General features: G+C 39.2%; 1 long non-coding RNA gene across 2 annotated transcripts in view; it reads right to left on the minus strand.

Annotated features, from left to right (window-relative positions):
* Nucleotides 1–14,642, minus strand: part of LOC136718214 (uncharacterized) — an 83,426-nt gene extending 68,784 nt beyond the window's left edge. For both annotated transcript variants that reach the window (XR_010805264.1, XR_010805263.1), the window contains exons 1-2: nucleotides 14,520–14,642; nucleotides 13,808–14,059 (exon numbers count right to left, since the gene is read on the minus strand). This is a non-coding gene — a long non-coding RNA (uncharacterized LOC136718214). The remainder of the gene's footprint in view (nucleotides 1–13,807; nucleotides 14,060–14,519) is intronic.
* Nucleotides 14,643–19,099: the final 4,457 nt, after the last annotated feature.

The raw sequence follows: 19,099 nt of genomic DNA on the forward strand, positions 1-19,099 counted from the left end.
AATAACAAGCTAAATCACAATTGCTTGTAATGAAATTATACCTTACGTTTTTGAAGTATATTTTTATATTTCCTCTTCAGTTGCTGCCAAGTAAGTTTTGTGCCTGTTGGGTTGCACCTGCATAAATATTACCCACTCACACACACACACACACGCACACACACAAACACACACACATATATATATATATATATATATATATATATATATATATATATATATATATATATATATATATATAAATGTTGAATAAGTGGAACACTTGAGATAAAACTTTTCCTTTTTTTCAATTAATACTCACATATTGACTCCGTCAGCAATTTTGTGCCACGCCAACTCACGTTCTTTCACTGCTGCCATGATTAATCATGTTATCTGTGTTACATTGATGAGAGCTTTTGATCTCCTCATGCACGTGCTTTACTCAGGGTTAACTTAACTCAGAGTTGATTTAACTAATTGTTTTCACCTGTTCTGAAACCTGTTAAACCTGCTTTCTGAAACAGGGCCCTGGATTATCCCCAAAGACCACTGCAAAGCTCTGAATTTTTTCCAATCAATCTCCTCAACATTCATTGCTGTTTTCACTGGATGTCTGCTGGGTGAGCTCACTCCATGATTTTCCATGACCATTTTCATCAAGACTTAGACATTGCTAATTTCTTTTGTTACTTTGCAGCACAGTTCATTTCTCCTTTACTTTGTTACTTTTCTTCAACCTGTTCCCAGTTGCATTTTGTGGAGTCCATCAATTTCAATCCCATTTATCTCCATTCTAATCCATCCATCTAATTGTTTTCTACATCATGTGTTTGTTGGGTTGTCTGTCTGTGGAGGGTCTGATTGTTAGTGAGTGTTTTGGGCTCCTGCTTCAGCTCAATAACTTATTTTTCTCTTTCTTTTTCGCCTGTTGTATTCCCAGTACTTTGCTACCTTTTACCAAGTCCTTTACCATATATCAATTAATATCCCTTCTATATCCTTATACTATAGTTGTATTCTGCAGTCTTTCTGTCCTATATTCTGTACTTCACTTATTTCATGGTTTCTTTCCTATCTATCCTATTTCCATTTCTATCATACTGAATCCCCACAATTAACTGCATTGGTTAAGAATTAACACATCTGACGTCCCTGCGTTTGCCGTTTGTCACCCTTGCTGACGTACTTTAACTGTTTATAAAGTGGGGCAGTAATCACTCCGTTTGGAGGACAGTGCGGCTGCTTAAAAATTGTGCAGGATGATCGTTACACTACTTATACCACCTCAGTTTTGGGGAGGGTTAAGGGGTGAGAATGCCTCCTCTATGCTGTATTTAACCTTGTCTTCTTTCTCCAACCAGACATCACCAGACATCAAGCGGAGACCTTGTGCAGTGCTGATCAGATAAAGATCAGATCTTCAGAAAAAGACAGCAGGTCTCAGGAACAGCTGAACTGTAAAGATCATGCCTCTGATTCTTTATTCTATTTCCATTCACACAAGCTGCTGATCAAGGTAAGCAAGGTAAGCACATCCCTTTCTCACAGTGCTATTCATTGTTTCTTTCTGTGGGCTGTAAGCTACTGGATCACAGGACCCCAGGGTTCCCAAACCCATCAGACTTAACACTGGCTGGACGTGTAAGACCTCCTCAGATTCGGTCTATCTGGAGACCCCTAGGTTGCTGCAAACGCATCCACCAGCTGGGCTGCTTCCTTGGTGGTCCCTGGATTGTGTTCCTTCACCCACACTCTCACTTCTGGATTCAGCATGCGCAGAAACTGTTCTGGATCATAATGTCTGCTAAGTCCATCTTGATACAGCATTCCAAGTTCACCAACATGACAAACAAGTCCTAGAGGCGTACATATAACTCCTGAGATGTTTCTCTTGGCAGAACTCCCAAGTCTCTAAATCTCTGGTGGTAACTTTCTGAGCTAATGGCATATATCCATAAGACTGCTCCTTGACCTGGTCATAATCAAGGGTGGAATCCATGACCACATATGTGCTTCTGGCCTTCCCCATTAGCAAGGAAAGTTACCCGATTGACTATTCTTTGGCCATTGATAAGTAGTTGCAATTCTTTCAAAAGTGGTTAGATAGTGTTCAATGTGTTCTCCAATCATCAGATTGTTCAACTTTGACTCGGCAATAAAACAAATCAGTCTGCTATCCTGACCTGACCCCTGTGCCAGCACATCCCTCTGCAATTTAGTGATCTGTAACTGTATGACTTTCAATTTCTGTTCCTACCTCATTGTTTCTCTTTCTGTCCAAACTTCTCTCTGCTTCTAGCACTCCAAGTAAGCCTTGAACATTCCAGCCAGCTCAGAAATGGCTGCTTCACTCCCCACAGCTGATGGCAATGGAAGCATGGAAGCAGCTCCAGCATCACATGGGTGTTAAATCATGGTCAAATATAGATTTCCATCCTGGTGAGATTTCTGTCTTGAATTGCTATATAGACTTCTAGAACAGTTGACTCTCTGTGATGTGATTGTCATGTGATGAACCAGTAGACATCTTTTGATGGTTGTTTTGTTTTGTATATCTTGTTTTATGTATTTTTGTTTAACCTATTTTTGTGGTTGAAACAGGCTTCTGTAATATCGTAACACAGTAACATATTAAAAAAAAATGTACTCAACTGAGTGAAGGAGACAAGTATATATGTCACCAAACCTTAAACTTGAAAGATTTTCTGCATTTTCCAATGGTTTAAACAACACTATAAGAATCAGTGTCTGGCAAATCTGGACCAGAGATGACTCATCCGTTTAGGCAACTGAGGCACAGCTTCACTAAGAATTAATGGTTTAATTAGAATTCCAAAACTTTAAAATAAAAATAATAATCATAATAATAATATAATACATACAAAAAAATGTAATCCGTTGAAAGAAAATACAGTGAGGGAAAAAAGTATTTGATCCCCTGCTGATTTTGTACGTTTGCCCACTGACAAAGAAAATATCAGTCTATAATTTTAATGGTAGGTGTATTTTAACAGTGAGAGACAGAATAACAACAAAAAAATCAAGAAAAACGCATTTCAAAAAAGTTATAAATTGATTTGCATGTTATGAGGGAAGTAAGTATTTGATCCCCTATCAATCAGCAAGATTTCTGGCTCCCAGGTGTCTTTTATACAGGTAATGGGCTAAGATTAGGAGAACTTGGCGTGCTCCTAATCTCAGCTCGTTACCTGTATAAAAGACACCTGTCCACAGAAACAATCAATCAATCAGATTCCAAACTCTCCACCATGGCCAAGACCAAAGAGCTGTCCAAGGATGTCAGGGACAAGATTGTAGACCTACACAAGGCTGGAATGGGCTACAAGACCATCACCAAGCAGCTTGGTGAGAAGGTGACAACAGTTGGTGCGATTATTCGCAAATGGAAGAAACACAAAATAACTGTCAGTCTCCCTCAGTCCGGGGCTCCATGCAAGATCTCACCTCGTGGAGTTTCAATGATCATGAGAACGGTGAGGAATCAGCCCAGAACTACATGGGAGGATCTTGTTAATGATCTCAAGGCAGCTGGGACCATAGTCACCAAGAAAACAATTGGTAACACACTACGCCACGAGGACTGAAATCCTGCAGCGCCCGCAAGGTCCCCCTGCTCAAGAAAGCACATGTACAGGCCCGTCTGAAGTTTGCCAATGAACATCTGAATGATTCAGAGGAGAACTGGGTGAAAGTGTTGTGGTCAGATGAGACCAAAATCGAGCTCTTTGGCATCAACTCAACTCGCCGTGTTTGGAGGAGGAGGAATGACCCCAAGAACACCATCCCCACCATCAAACATGGAGGTGGAAACATTATGCTTTGGGGGTGTTTTTCTGCTAAGGGGACAGGACAACTGCACCACATCAAAGGGACGATGGAAAGGGCCATGTACCGTCAAATCTTGGGTGAGAAGCTCCTTCCCTCAGCCAGGGCATTAAAAATGGGTCGTGGATGGGTATTTCAACATGACAATGACCCAAAACACACAGCCAAGGCAACAAAGGAGTGGCTCAAGAAGAAGCACATTAAGGTCCTGGAGTGGCCTAGCCAGTCTCCAGACCTTAATCCCATAGAAAATCTGTGGAGGGAGCTGAAGGTTCGAGTTGCCAAACATCAGCCTCGAAACCTTAATGACTTGGAGAGGATCTGCAAAGAGATGTGTGCAAACCTGGTGGCCAACTACAAGTACTAAGTCGAAGGGGTCAAATACTTATTTCCCTCATTAACATGGAAATCAATTTATAACTTTTTTGAAATGCGTTTTTCTAGATTTTTTTGTTGTTATTCTGTCTCTCACTGTTAAAATACACCAACCATTTCTTTGTCAGTGGGCAAACATACAAAATCAGCAGGGGATCAAATACTTTTTTCACTCACTGTAAATATATATATATATATATATATATATATATATGCAACTAAACATATTCTTTGTTTAACTTCCCTATAAGCGCTGTAGTGACTATATTGAAAACAGGCTCGTCTAAGCCGGAAGCACAATGCCAGACTTGATTTTCATGAGGCTCTAAGGGTGTCTTCACACTTGGCAGGTTTGGTTCGATTAAAACGAACTCTGGTGAAATTGCTCTGTTAGTGCGGTTCATTTGAACAAGTGTGAACGCTGCCACCCGAACCTTGGTGCACACCAAACAAGCGGACCAAGACCAAAGTGGGTCTTGGTCCACTTCCAAACGAACTCTGGTGCGGTTCGATTGATATATGAACGCAACATGGACCAAAGATGTCTAAACGGACCAATAATAGGATGTGATGTCACAAGATGTGACCCATAGAGTGGGAACAGTGGTGTACGCTACTCACAACAAAATGAGCAGAGGGCAAACATGGAGCAATGAGGAAGTAAAGCTCCTTATTAGCATTTGATCTGACGAGCATATTTCCAGTATAACAGCAAAAAAACAGGGAAATCTTGAAAATATATAACTTGATAAAACAGTTATCAAACAAATGTAATTCTGTTCTTGTAAGTACTGTACTTGATTCTTTGATTTCAAAGGAGAGAATGATCAAGCATACCTGGTTCTTCTCATAATAGGAGTTATGTTGCCTAATGTTTGGTACAGGCATCGGAACAGCCGTCTCCTTGCAGCACATCGTCGGTGAAGTGTGGAATGGAGGAATTCCTGGTCCTGTTTTGCCTCCTTTACACATTTTATGTGCTCCTCGTTTGTTCTCAGCTGGTGTGAATGGTTTTGGATGTTAGGCTGCGAAAGGATGACACGCAAATCCGTGAAGCGTTCCGATTTTTTTTTTTTATATGATGTTCAGCAAGTTCCGTTGCATAATATACGTCATAAAGCTGTCAGATCAGGTTGTGACCTTATCCTTATGGCTTTTGTTTAGGTTCAGTGTTGAAAATGCCAGTGTGAACGCTAAGTGACCCAGGACTAAATGTATCATTTTCGTTTTTGGTCCGGACCAAGAGAACCAAGAGAACCGAACTACAAGTGTGAACACACCCTAAGCCTCACTAAGCAGTGGGGTTACCATGGCAATGGAGCACTCCCAATAGTCCTGTATGAAGGGGTTGCCATAGTAACCACGGCTTGGTGAAGCACTGTACAGTTTGGCTCACAGCTCCCTTTCTATCCCATAACCCTCTGTACAGTGGAAGCGGAAGTGGAGTTGAACTTGTACTTGTCAGTTTTGTGTTTAAGAATATCGTTGGTTTTGCTGATTTTGTTTTATATTTAAAAATTTAATTCTGAACAGAATGACATTGTGATTGAGCTAATACAGCCTTGGACTTGACCAAGCCTGTCACGTTCCTACTTCTACTCAATCTCATGACTGCCCTGTTCTCCGTCACAGCTCTGGTCACTCTCTTGATCTCCATCACTGTCATCATATTCATCTATTCCCTGGTCTTCCTCAATGCTTTCCATATCCTCATCACTACTACCACTTAAGAACATAAGAACATTAGAAAGTTGACAAATGAGAGGAGGCCATTCGACCCATTGTGCTAATTTGGTGTCCAATACGTGAAAACTACATGATCCAAGGATCCTATCTAGTCTATTTTTAAATGTTCCCAAATGTTCAGCTTCAACCACATCCCTGGAGAGTTTGTTCCAGATTGTGACAACTCTCTGTATGAAGAAGTGTCTCCTGTTTTCTGTCTTGAATGCATTTTTTAATCAGGTCCCCATTTAGTCTTCTCTGTTCCAGGGTGAAAATGTTAAGTTCCCTCATCTTAATTATGTGGCTTGTATATAAAGAAGAATATGTATTTTGACATTTACATTGTAACACCATACCAAAAAAAAAAAAATGAACAATTTAGTAAAAAAAAAAAATGGGGATGACAATCAGCTGCCAAGTACTTTACACAATGTCCATCAACCAGATATTGTTTTCAAGAACAGCATTGAACTACATTCGGAAATCTGGGAAATTCTTGTAGTCATCTGAAGTCATCTGGTGAATTCTGTAATTTTTTCAAATTCCACGTAGATCCAATCAGTGACAGTGATCAAGTTCTCAAATGTATGTTTTCAGATGGTTTGTAACTTATTTTTCTTTTGGTATAATGTTTTGGGTAATCTAAAAAGTCTCATAACTTTCTGTCATGTTGGTTGTATGTCAGAGTACAATTCTGACAATTGTTCAGGATGCAGAGTCAATATTGGTAGTAAAATGTCCCTCCAACAGTCAATCACAAACATTGGTCTTTGCACAAGTATTCTGCCAATAGCCTTCCATTTTTCGGCAGTAAAGTTCCAAGGTTGCAACAATCATAAAATTCTTGCCATGAATGGCTAATAACATCTTTTCAGATCCACTTCCTGCTTCTTCTGTGTTTTCTGTGAATATCTGTCTTATTTCCATTTGCTTTTTCAAAATATCTGGGTCAGAAAATGCTGTTATCTTATTATACTACTTGAGGCTCAGGAGCAATTTGTACCAAAACTTAGCAAATTGAGGACCAAAAAACACTGGCCAAAATGGTTTAATAGAGGTATGCAAAAAAATATCAAGAGAAAGAAAATGTTGTATAGCGCATACAAAAGGGATGGTGACGAAACAAAATACATAGAATATGTTGAGCTGCAAAGAGATCTTAAGAAAGGGATCAGGAAAGCAAAAAGGGCAATAGAAAGAAACATAGCTCTTGGAGCTAAAACCAATGCAAAGAGCTTTCAATATTACAACAGCAAGCGGTCAATAAAGGAGGAAGTGAAACAGATAAAGGGCAAAAATGGAGGCATCTTGGAAAACTAACAAGATGTGGCAAATATTCTAAATGAGTATTTCACAGAGGTTTTTACAAAAGAAAAAACAGATGACATGCCACAGGTTGACAATCAGTCCAGTCAAACCCTAAGAGAGATCAGGATAAATGAGGAGGAGGTACTAAAGGGACTAGCAGAATTAAAAACAAACAAATCACCTGGGCCAGATGGGATATTTCCAACAGTACTTAAAGAAATGAGGGAAATTATTTATAGGCCGCTAACTCAATTATTCCAAATGACACTTAGAACAGGTGATGTGCCAACTGACTGGAAGACAGCAAATGTCATACCAATCCACACGAAAGGGGACAAAACTGAGCCAGGAAATTACAGACCAATCAGTCTCACCTGCATCACCTGTAAAATGTTGGAAAAAATGATTAGACAGAAAATAGAGGAGCATCTTAATGAAAACCATATTCTTGGAGATAGTCAACATGGGTTTAGACGAGGCAGATCATGTCTTTCTAATTTATTAGAATTTTTTGAACATACAACTACAGCTGTAGATCACGTGAAAGCATATGATATGATATACTTACATTTTCAAAAAGCTTTTGATAAGGTTCCACACCAAAGACTGATCCTCAAATTGGAAGCTGTAGGCATTCAGGGTAATGTAAGTAGATGGATTATGAACTGGTTGATGTATAGGAAACAAAGGGTGTCGATTAGAGGAGTTGCTTCTAACTGGAGTGAGGTTGTTAGTGGAGTTCCACAGGGATCAGTACTAGGGCCTTTGCTTTTTCTATTCTATATTAATGATCTGGACTCTGGGATAGTTAGCAAACTTGTCAAATTTGCAGATGATACTAAAATAGGTGACTCAGCAGATACAATCTTGGCAGCACAGGCTATTCAGAGGGACTTAGATAACATTCAGTTCTGGGCTGACACCTGGCAAATGAAATTCAATGTGGACAAGTGCAAGGTAATACATGCAGGTAACAAAAATGTCCACTATAATTACACTATGGGAGGTACAGATCTAGATGAAGTAACGCATAAGAAAGACCTAGGAGTCTATGTGGACTCCTCACTTTCTCCATCCAAGCAATGTGGGGAAGCAATAAAAAAGGCAAACAGAATGTTAGGGTATATTGTCCAAAGTGTAGAATTGAGAACAAGGGCAGTAATGTTCAGACTGTACAATGCACTAGTTAGAGCTCATCTGGATACTGTGTACAGTTCTAGGCTCCACACTTCAAGAAAGATATCGCTGCTCTAGAGGCAGTTCAGAGGAGAGCAACCAGACTTATTCCAGGTCTGAAGGGAAAGTCCTACTCAGAGAGACTGAGGGAACTGAACCTTTTCACCCTGGAACAGAGGAGACTACGTGGGGACTTGATCCAAGTCTTCAAAATCATGAAAGGCATCGACCACATCAAACCAGAGGAGCTTTTCCAGATCAGCAGGGACACACGCACCCGGGGACACAAATGGAAATTGTGCTTCAAGGCATTCAAAACGGAAAACAGGAGACACTTATTTACACAGAGATTAGTCACAATCTGGAATAAACTACCCAGCGATGTGGTAGAAGGTGAAAGTTTGGGAACATTTAAAAATAGACTGGATAGGATCCTTGGATCACTTAGATATTAATGAACACCAAACGAGCACGATGGGTCGAATGGCCTCCTCTCATTTGTAAACTTTCTTATGTTCTTATATTAACACTTTCTGGGTCAGGAACACTAGGGGGAATCTGTCCTGGCCAATAGATGGTCTCATTCTGGTCTTCTTCACTTCCCAGCACTGGGCCAAAGATCATTTCCATGTTTAAGGCGCTATCAGCAGGAAATTCTGCTAAGACTACTTGTGCTACTTTGTTTGTGGAAGTTCACTCCTGGATTCTTCAGGTAGAAATGGTCGCAGACGAGAAAATACATTTATTTTATTAAGAATAAGATTTAGTTTTTCAGCTTCATGAGACAAAGATGTCTGGCAGTGAAATTCCATCGGAATCAACTTTTCTTTCTTATTGCACAGTAGCAATGTAGAATCTTAATTTAGCTTCACAGCTTTATACATATTGAAGAACCCAGTAAAGAATTGAAGTCTTGGAGCACATAGAATAAGATATTTATTTAACGAGCTTGGAAGAATCACGTGCGAGGGGCAACCCCTCTTAGCAGAAATGAGTACAGTTTTAAAGGTAAAATTACATAGAGTACTGTGACTGTTTATCCAATCAAAAGCTACAAAAGGTGCAAGTTCTGCAAAGTTTGTAGGCTGTTCTTCCGAAGCGAGGGGTCATCATGGAAGCAGGTGTCCTCCTGTTATGTCTATTTCAAGGATTTTTACAAAAAACTGAGCAAACTTTGGTTGAAATCAGCGCTAGTCAAAGCATTATCTTATCATCATCTGCATGTCTGTCCTGTGCAGGTACAGAAAATTATAGATACAATTTTGTTGGAGCTGAAAAAGGAGCCGTACATCAGAAAGAAACTCGACCAACTGTTCAACGAGTTGAATGAAAGCAGCAGAAAAACCTCCGGCAAGCTGAAGGAATATTTCTTCCGTTAAGAAAGTAAAGCAGAATACAAGGAGAAGGAATTTGATTTGTATGAAACCGACTCAGAGGCTGAAAGCAACTGAAAGCACCTGAAGATGGGGAATGTTCTGGATTGTTTCTGTAACCGGATTTGTTGCCAACATACCACAATAAATCTGAGGGCCCTATTGTACAAAGTATTGGAAAAGAAAGTGGCCGACGATCGCCTTTTCTCTACAGATTTGACTGTCGACGATACTCAACTTTCAAACTTGGGAGCATTTAATGGATGATGTGAAAAAGATTGAGGGTTATGAAAACTGGGCGGCTATGATCACGGTTGCAAAGAACGATGTTAGACCATTTCATCAACATTAATATAATCTTTTACAAGTTATGTTTAATGAATGGCTGTTTATTTTTAAAATAGCTCATATTATTGTTTAATACATGTATGTAATCGATGTGTATACTTATAAAATAAAAGCCGGTGTAGTAGTCGATATAGAGCAAGTAACCAATCAGTTGATTTCTTTTTGTTTAAATAATGGGAAAAAATGCTGTATGTGTTATACTTTTCTCAATTGCTTAAAATTGGGTTTGTACTCTGAAAATGAATAAAAGAGCCTTTTTATAAATATTTTGTTCATTGTTTTTTGGGTGCTCTTACAGAATGTCTCGACAAGCTCCTAGGATAAAGGAGTTGCACTACAACCCCGCCAAAGTAGGGAGTTTGGGGGTCGGAAGGGTTTCCGGAGAGGGCTGTCAGAGCAGGGTATTAACGCAGATAAGATTAGTGTGGCCGAGTGGTTGTCTGCGCAAGATGCTTACACCCTACATAAACCGGATAGAATTAACTTTAAAAGAAATTGTGTGTATGTTTCAGACATAGATTCAAAATGGCAGGTGGATCTAGTGGATATGTCAAATTTATCAAAACATAATAACGGTCACACATTCATGTTGACGTGTATAGATGTATTATCAAAATATGCATGGGTGCAAGTGTTGAGGAATAAATCCGGCGGTGTTGTTACGATAGTCTTCGCCAGTTTGCACTTTTAAATCCACTAGCAAGCATCCGTAAGGTTTTTTAGTCGCATCTTCAAACGATTCCAAAAATAATTTAAATTGTCTGGGGTACATTTGCCGGGCCAAAGTGTTCACCTGCAGCTTATCTCTAGGATTTTTGAAAAGAATAATATAATTAGCATTGAAATTGATCGTTCGACTCTTTTTACCTTGAAAAAACTAGATAGACGATGCTCAAATTTCTATGGTGTGTATATTTTGTAAAAGCTTTCTCCACTATGCTATTGTCGCTAGCTGTTTCCATGAGATCGTCGATCATATTAAATTACATTTGTTGCCGGGTAACAAATCATCTTCGCAAAGTGAGGCGGGCACACCTTCCACAAATTAAAGATTTTTAATTTTAACCATTAGCTCATTGTACAGAGGCTGCCAACATGAGTAACACCAAACTATGTTATTAAGAGTATGTGTTATAGCCATTGTCGAATTCTCTAAGAAAAAAGCTTTTACCGGAATTGGAAGGGCCCGATATAATACATGAAAAGGGGTGTTGCAGTCTGTTATCGAACCCCCCGTCAATATCCATAGGGTAACATATTATAGTCCGGCAAAATAACTCTTTTGTTGTACACTACCCGAAACCTTTTCTGTAGTGGCCTGTTTTCGAGAGTGTAGAGCTTATTATTTCAGATGATCTGATTTCTGGAAGTAATCACCTTTTGAGGTTGAACGCTTTGATCTAGGCCTACAACATAATTTTGAACCAATGTCGTTAGAGACTTGATATTGATCAGTTTCTTGTTAGTGTGATTCAAAGGTATACCTTTCACCTTCATACAGCTCTTTCCTGAAGCTGTTTTATAAGCATAAGTCTTCGATGTGATCTTGAGGGTCTAGCTCATTTGTTAACTCGCCCAGATAATCTTCAAGCGGCGGCATCCAATCACCCAGTCTGCTGACAGAGACTACAGAGTCTGTATCGTGATATAAAGTTCGCTCCTGCAGACGATCCATTAAACTATACAATTCTAATCTGGCATAAACCGTTGTAAAAACTGCTATAAAAACTTTGACATTTCCCGGCTTGATCAGGAAATCTTGAGGGCGTCGCCACTGCACCTGAGCTTCTCTGTCAGTTATAAAGCTAAAGTGCGACACATCGTGCTCTTTGGAAAACAGAAATTGAAGAAACTGCGACAGATCTTTAATCAAGGTTGTGTTTATTCTATTAGACCGCTCTCCAAATTTACCCCACAGACTATTTAGAATCAGTTTTGATATCTGTCTCTTTGCAGGGTTTACAGTTATGTTGCACGGATCCAACCTGATTCCCTCTTTTTCAAGATATTTCTGGATATAGCTCTCTTTACTGGTTTCATCAGTACACCATGAAGGGTAGCCTGAAGCCTCCTGCTTCCCTTTAAGATGCGTCATGATGTAATCAGCAAAAAGTCTTTTTTCTGAGAAAAGCCAAACCTTGTACACTTTACTGACTCTATCCTTTCTCAATCGCTTTATAAGCTCCACGCTGCACCACACCCCTGTCAATGACCTCTCATCATCTGCATGTGGGCACTCCACCGTCTGGTTTTCAGTTTCAATGCACGTTCTACATAGCGGAAACATCAATTTTCCCGAAGCTCTATAAGGCAAAACCGGTAAGAAAAGCCCTCTGGATACATCGTGACCTTGATTAAGCCAAAGTATTGCTGGAGATTGAGAAAGTTGCGATAAATTATGGTGGGGTGTCCTACGGGGTACATTTTTGTCTTGTTGACAAAGGGGTACAGGCTGGTGAAATCATAGTAATCTATTCTCTCCTCAGCCTTCGTCTCGTAATGTAAACAGATCACGTTAGTGCGTCCTCCGAACAAAGCGTCCCTCGGTTCGAGACATTCGGTAAAAACAAAGGTTTTCATGAACGTCCGAACAATACCGACCTGCTTTTTCATAGCCATCCATTCATGTTGCCACATCACTTTCACAGTTAAACCGTAGGTGTTTTTTAGAGTCTAGTTTCTTTGTAAGAAATCAAAGTGTATATCTCGCTCAGTTTCATGGGTAAGAAGTTGAGCGAGTCTGTGTAACGCTGGTTGAAATCATGGTCTGTGAAACACATTATTTTACAACCCTGCGCTATGATGTCGGGGGTTACACTGTTTTCCACCAAATATTTCATCAAGATATAAGAGTCATACCCCCTAGCATTATGAGCTATGAATGTGTAATCTCGATACTTTGGACAGCAATATTTTTGAAAGAAACCCTCAACACATGATTCACCGGCTGCAGCCCACTCACGATCCAACATGTCTATACAGTGAATATAATTCGCTATATGAACACCTCCTTCCTGCCTACACTCAAAGTCATAAAATACATACTTGTTATGTAGGGGCGCCGGTTTAACAGACTGAATGAAACATTGGTGTTCGGTCAACTTAAACAATCCTTACACTGCACTGTGGGGGCTTCACCCTTTCGACATTGCGGATGGTAACACACATTACAGTACACGGCGCATTGATGGTTCTTCCTATCATTAAAGCCCTTGTAGCAAAAATCACAGATGTACGAACACCCCAAAAAGGCTTCAAATTTCTAATACCGTAGTAATGATTTTCGTGAAGGAAAAGAAAAAACGTCTGGGGGGGAAACTCTGAGTGAGTTTGAAATGGTACAAACACATCATTTATCTCACAACGGTACCAGACTACGATCTTAAGACCCGTCACCTCCTCAAATGTGTGGATATCTGAAAAAGTCACCATCTCCTCTTCCAATAGGCCTGCTGCCTGATGATGGATTTGAAATCCGGTCAAGCATATTTTGTATAATATCATGCATTGTGACAAATATCTCGGCATAATTATCGCTGTTGTATAATTATGTAATTAATAAATGTTTAATCCCCGGTCCTGTTTATGTGGTGTGCTAAGGCATTCATTAAGATTGATTGTTTGACCTTCTTTGACCTGTCTTTGATTGTTCAACACTATATGTAGCAACTCACGCAGGTCCGTAGATGCCAACTCAACCTGTAGATTGATAGTCTCCTGCTAGGTTGTAGTTAGATCTTCTTCTTCACTCGATACAACGCTGGTTGGTGATCCAGGTGGTGTTTGGATATGCGCTGGGGAGTCCTGGCTCCTAACTTGCGGCGACACCCGGGCAGTTTCTCTGGGTGTTGTTGGCGAATAACTGGGGCTGCCTTGCTGTGTAATCAGACGCAGTAATGAACTGTCTGAAATAGATTCCAATGAACCTGAAACACATGAGATCGGATACATTTAACACCCCCCAGTAACAAAAAATAAAAAATAAAATAATAATAATAAAATAATAATAATAAATAAATAACATAATGAACGTACTTAATCAAATGATATATAATTATTAGATTTATGTAGACATATAGCATTTAAATGAACTATTCTTATACTTTTATTAATAATACAATAATGTGTTCAGATTATTATAGGCTATTCACAATAAAAATATATACAAATATGTTTTAAAAGAAAAACTACATCTAGATGTCTGTATTACAATAATAATAAACAACATTAATAATTGTCTCAATAAAGCGGGCGCTACGAAAACATTAAAAATAACGGTCTAAGTAAGTACAATGTAAAATGACAACCGCCCGGACAATATTACTGTTTCATAAATAATCATTTTAAATGTACGGTTGTAAAAATGTATAAACGATGTAAACATACCATTTAAATGCAGACGTCTTCTTAGATCAGGCGTTCCTGATTCAAGTTCGTCAGCATTTTCGGTGTCTTAAATCGAAATATGTATAAATATGAGTTAATACCATAGATTAGTCTGGGCGCTGCAGCCAGGTTACTTTCACTTTCAACCGTAGTCTACTACATCCAGCATTCCGTTGCTACAGCCCTTTAAACACTACAGATTCCAGCATGCCTCGGGACCGACCTGCGTGCGCATCATTCTGCTCAGATGGCTCAGCGCAGGCCCTCAGCATAGCACGCCCTGACAAGGCCAGACAACAGACGTCCATGCACACTGGTGTACAATATGACCACGGCTCCATCTCTCGGAGTAATGAAATAAAGGTCTCACTCACCCTCAGAACATGTTCTTTTCTGAAAATGCTTGACACAGGTCGGTCTGGAAATGTCATCTGATAAAAACACAAAATGAAATAAAAAGCTGACTGTATAGACCCATAATTTACCTTCACACATCCTGGCGAGATATTACATGTATAAAATGGAAAGTATAACCTACTCGGCTCAGCGTATGAAGTGCTGGGTCTTTCGTTATCTAAAGTCGGGAACAAATCTGAAAGTAAATATGAAAATAAATAAAAAATAAATGTACGTATATTCATAACACATATAAATCACATGTTTGATATATTATTACATGATTCTTACCTGTATTCATTGATTAGTTCGGATAGAAATCAAGAACATTGTATGGGGTGCTCTGTAATCCTGCAGATTGCACATTGCATTGTGCCTAATATTTATAAATATTAAAAAAATACATCAATAAATAATACCTAGTGTAAAAGGCTCGAGACGTTTCAAAATCAACGATTCCTATAAGCAGAATTAAAACATTTAAATACATTTCAAATATATTTAAAACAATTCTAATATTAATTACATTTCAAATATTATATTTCTTAAATATGTATTTAAATGTCCCACATTGTATTATAACCTTTCTGAATGAGTGTACGGTTATCTAAACACTTTGCAATTATATTTCTTGATTACTTTAATTATACTTACCATCAAAGTTTGAGAAGGTTAGTCTCCGATCCACATGGTCATACCCGGACATCATTCACAGCGCTTGTGTTATCTGGACCCGTGCGAAACAGCGTGTATGACCAAATGGACTTAATCTCAGACACGGCACTGCTTTTAAACACCACGCTTTGCGCATACACGTGCATGACGCCCGTCGTAATTCCCGTAACCTTTTCGTTCACGAGCTTGAAAATTCTTTGACAATCCGTATGGTGGCGCTCAATGATAAGTCATCTAAGGTTTGTTCATGAAAATATCAGGCTTATTAGTTTTTATTTAGCCATAATATCTGAAAATGAAATGAAAATCTATCGTATGTTGTAGATCATGTACAATGCTTGTTGTTGACCTATGTTTAATACAATTTTCTGTAGGTCTTTCCATATATATATGCTATATATATGTGAATTTCCAAATTAAATGCCCGTGTTTAAAATTATGTAAAGAGTATAGTTACATAATCAGTTGACCCTAACCATTATGACATCAGCATTAAATACACGTTTAAAATTAATTAAATAAAACTGTCTTTTCTATCGGTTTCTGTATATTTCTTATTATATTTTATTACATTTTAGAACCAAAATACGCGTTTAGACAGGGGGGGTGGTGGTTATTAAGTGTGGGTTCTCTCTCTCTCTCTATGCATGATTGATGTTACAACCCACCACCACTATCACACATCTTTTATTTTAACGCATAGCGGCTGTATATCACCTGATTTCAAAAAGTTTTGCTGTCATTCCTTATCTCTCTCTCTCTCTCTCTCTCTCTCTCTCACACACACACACACACACACACATTTAAAACTTAATTTTATTTATTCAATTTTTACATTTACCTTTTCTTTACATATTATGTTTGATATTGTCTGTAACTCTGGAAATGTATTGTATCGTGTAGTAGTAGATTATATTGATTATATTGTTTATTTCTCTTTCCATTTCTTTTAATTTCATCTATGTCCAGGGTATCTGGGCACGTATGTTTTACACCATCTCTTGGTGAGAAGACCGCTTCTAAAACAAATCAAGATCTCTATACATTTCTCGTTATTACTAAGTTAGCGCCGTGTGAAGAAATTACTTATTTAATACAATTTCTCTTTTATTTCATTCATTCATTCATTCATTCGAGCCGCTCACCTCCGGCATTCCGCTCCGCAGCAGTTCTAGCATAGTGGCGTGTTAAGCCCTCTACGCTAACAGGCTGGGACTTCTACCACAGGAGGATTAACACAATACTACTATACTACGAGGGGTTACGTCACTTTGTAACGATGTCATTATGACACGAATGAGCACCGTTACACTCGCGCATAGGGATGTTCCGGTTATGGAGGCCCCGCCGCTTCTACAGAATGTTATCTCTTGGCACCTTCCGTTATAAAGCGGGGGGGAGGTTGGGGGGCTGTCACATCGTCTCGAATGTAAACAGACTCTGTTCTCAAATTGTAAACAGACCCCTGTCTTCAGTGCCCTGTCAACTCCGCCCCCAGATATACTAATTCTTCAAACCAAACTCTAACCTGATTTGCTATTTCTTCAGTGCCCTGCAAACTCCGCCCACAAATATTCTAATTCTTCACCGATCCGAGGTTACAAAAGGCGTAGGCATCTACTCGCACTGTTGCCAGATCGGGGGAATTTTAAGAGCCCAGGGGGAAATTTGGGGGATATTATTTTGATCTTGGGGGAATTTAGGGGTTTGGCACAATCGATTTCTCCCCCCCATACCTCACTTCATCCACCCCCCAGGCCCTCACTTCACCGGCAATCATATTTGGGGGGAGAATAAGTGATTAAGGGGATTTTTACAACCAAATTGGGGGGAATTTATGGAGAGGACCTGGCAACACTGTCTCCTCGCCACCCCACTAGCTCAAAAAGCTCCAGACCGACATAACCCATGTCCATTTGAAAGAGGTAACCCCTTTGGCCCACTCTCGCTTGGATAAAAATATCTATGTTACTAAATAATCAGGAGGGATTTAATAGAACTCTTTTGGAGCTTCACTCGCTTAGGGAAAAATAGCTATTTTACTAAATAATAGGGAGGGCTTAAATACAAATCTTTTGGAGGGTTTGAAAAACAGCTGAAGAACCCCACCACCCTGTACATTCCTTCGGTGCCCTGTCAACTCCACCCATCAATATGCTAATTATTAAGTGACGCGGTACACGCACCCCCACCCCCTAGGAACGGGGCCCTCGAGTTCAACTCAAGTTCAAGGTCAAAGGTCAAATCCCCCGCAGCCCCCCCTTCCAAAGAACTTCAAGTAGGTCTTCTTAAATCCCCCGATTCACTGAGAAAATCAATAATGTTGCTATCATCAGCCATTTCATCTCAAGTCATACATACGCAATCCACAGTATTGCATCCTTATAGTTGCCTGTCTTTCCTCTCTAGAAATGAGCCATTTAAAAGTTGCACTTTCGAGTTGTAATAATGAGTCACCCTCTTTGATATTAGTGTTGTAATTACAATAACGTATGTACACAATAAAAACAACCAACATTAGCAACTTCATAAGGGTTTTTTAGAGTTTAAGCAATTGCGCTGGCCCTTAATTAGTTGTGTCTGGTTGTCTGGCATAAACATTCTGAATTACTTACTCTCATTCCGCAGCCAATCACATTTCAAATGCCAGACTGAGACCAGGGAGTTTTTAAAGTTTTATGTACTTCCTAATGGCAGGAAATTCTATAAAGGTACTGTTAAACCAATTAGGTATTATTTCAAAATTGTATATAGAGAACTGAGGTCCTCTAATGCTAGAAATACACTAGACAACTTTCATAATCCTAACTTCGGTGTTCCTCTCACATTAAAATACTTTCCTGTTGTTTTTTTGTCTTGCCAACGTAGCAGTGCACACACTAGATGATGTGTCACAGACGGGGGGGTTACACACTACACAATTTTTTACTTGGTCGTGAAGATTGAAAACAAAATAATGGGTGGTATTTGTGGTGTTGTCGTTGTGGCTACAACATTATTATAAGTTCCTAGTAATCTTTTCCTGCTACACCAGCTTCAGCCTCTTCTGCCTACAATTTCAAAAACTTGTCGCTGACAGCTAAATTGGGGCCAAAATCGTGTACGCCCAGTTTAAGAGTGAATTAGTCCACCCTGACTTCAGACTACAGTTAATCTTATATTACCTAGGTATACTTGTCACAGACGGTAATGGGACTTAATTAATCACAGATTGTTTAATTGATTTGTTAAATCTTTTTTTTATATATTTATATTGTCACTTATTAATGTTATTTATTATAGTTTTCATTTTTGCTTTGTTTGGTTTGCTGTTTATCACAAATTTTAGATGCACGCGTGTATTTCCTTTTTCTTTGTCAAGTCGTCAGAGTGGCTCCCGCTCCAATTAGGGAGTCACCAGTTTTCCCAGATCAACCTATAACATCTGTTTCCCCTCTGCATTCGCACAAGGAGGTAGAGCCCGATAAGGAGGGCGAAGAGAGATAAGGGGTAGACCAGACAAGAAAATA

This window comes from Amia ocellicauda, chromosome 22, assembly GCF_036373705.1.
Source record: "Amia ocellicauda isolate fAmiCal2 chromosome 22, fAmiCal2.hap1, whole genome shotgun sequence".
Taxonomy (NCBI): domain Eukaryota; kingdom Metazoa; phylum Chordata; class Actinopteri; order Amiiformes; family Amiidae; genus Amia; species Amia ocellicauda.